The 1,808-nt window shown below is 34.6% G+C and overlaps 1 protein-coding gene across 2 annotated transcripts in view; it reads left to right on the top strand.

Moving 5' to 3' along the window:
- The window catches only part of LOC107732297 (mitochondrial glutamate carrier 1-like), a 34,680-nt gene that overhangs the window by 2,516 nt on the left and 30,356 nt on the right, over positions 1-1,808 (top strand). The window contains exon 1 of one of the 2 annotated variants that reach the window (XM_016543577.1): positions 1,318-1,352. The exons of the other annotated variant lie outside the window; for it this stretch is intronic. The gene's annotated coding sequence lies outside the window, so the exon portion shown is untranslated. Of the gene's footprint in view, positions 1-1,317; positions 1,353-1,808 lie in introns of those variants that run through there. 2 annotated transcript variants of the gene reach the window in all.

Here is a 1,808-nt window from a genome sequence, read left to right as displayed (position 1 = left end):
TCTCGTGGATTTGAACAGGATTCTCTGCAGCAGAATTATGTCATCAGACACTATCAGCGACCTCGTTCAGATGCTGCAAATATTTCGTCTTCTGTATATTTTGGCATTTATTTTCCGGTGATGAAGTAATTTCGTCCTTGGACTAAAAGCAAACGACCTTTACAAACATGTGCTACAGAATCGTGGTATTTTGGACACTGAAATACCATATAAATGCCATAATATGTGACCCTGGACCACAAAATCAGTCATAAGGATCAGTTTTCTGAAATTGAGATTTATACATCATCTGAAAGTTGAATAAATAAGCTTTCCATTGATAAACTATTTGAAAATCTGGAATCTGAAGGCGCAAAAAAAATCAAAATGTTGCAAAAATTGCTTTTAAAATTGTCCAAATGAAGTCCTTAGCAATGCATATTACTAATCAAAAATTAAGTTTTGATACATTTACGGTAGGAAATTTACAAAATATCTTCATGAAACATGATCTATATTTAATATCCTTATGATTTTGGGCATAAAAGAAAAATTGATAATTTTCACCCATACAATGCATTGTTGGCTATTGCTACAAATATACCCGTGCTGCTTATGACTGGTTTTGTGCTCCAGGGTCACATACGAATTTCAGTAGCCTACCATGGTGTATTAGCATTATTGTACCATAGTACCATAGTATTAACATTATTGTACTATACCTTGTTTTTTATGCTGATACTATTGTGTTCCTTACTCTGGAGTACCATGTAATACCATGGTATTGGATTATTACAATAATAATACACCATGGGATTTAAATGGTACTATATTGTGCTTCAAAGAATGCTGCTTACCATGTTTAAAAAACATGGTAATACCATGGTACGTTTTTTGTAGGTTGCTTCATCTGGCTTGAAATCGTTGAGATATCGGCTGTGTTTCATATTGACTAATCTTTAGCTTTATGATGTGTGTCTTTCAAACACAATCTCGTCTCAGGTGAACTTTAGTGTATGTCAAACGTCTGCTGGCAGGGCAAAGGTGGAAGATAACTAGTTAAGAGGAGCAGAACACCTTGCAGTCGCAGATAACAGATTCTTGCAAGTTGTTCTTCAGTCAGAGCCGAATGAATGTTTTCACATACAGTACATCTCATTTAGATAATGGAATACATTTTAAAAGAATTAAAATATTGTTTAATTTCTATTGTTCCTAAATTTATTTAAATACTACACTGTGTTGTTCACACCCTTCTTAAACTCTTACCGGCTTAGTAGTGAGCACCGTGAGAGAAAGAGAGAGTGAAACAGCATACGGTCTGAACACGCGCGCGCACACACACACACACACACACACACACACTGGTGAGAGTACTGTACAGCAGCTAACCAATTAACCAGCAGACAGCGAGAGCTCATGCTCTGAGTGGCTGATATTCATCTCTCTCATCTTATCGCTCCTTACTCTCAGTAAATCTGCCTTTGCTCTAGTCTACAGTCAGTCACTCATCACTGTCGGCTCATTTCTGCACACATTGATTCACCGCTCAAACTCTGAGACTGCAAATCTACTAGACGCTGAGCTAGTCTCTCCCTCTCTCTGCTTTTTAAAATTTAGTTCTTGAAAAAAAAAAGATTAAAAAAAAAATATAGAAATAAGTATATAAATATATAAATATAAATAAATTATACATATTATATTATATTGTATTATCAAATAAATAATATAAATTGAATAATAAAATTGTATATTTTGCTAAATTATCAAAGAAATTATGTATACACGTGTGTGTGTGTGTGTGTGTGTGTGTGTGTGTGTGTGTGTGA

This window comes from Sinocyclocheilus rhinocerous, unplaced genomic scaffold, assembly GCF_001515625.1.
Source record: "Sinocyclocheilus rhinocerous isolate Xijiao unplaced genomic scaffold, SAMN03320098_v1.1 scaffold38, whole genome shotgun sequence".
NCBI classification, from domain to species: Eukaryota; Metazoa; Chordata; class Actinopteri; order Cypriniformes; family Cyprinidae; genus Sinocyclocheilus; species Sinocyclocheilus rhinocerous.
The sequence above is the reverse complement of the archived record's forward strand: the minus strand, read 5'-3'. Positions and strand labels throughout refer to the sequence as shown.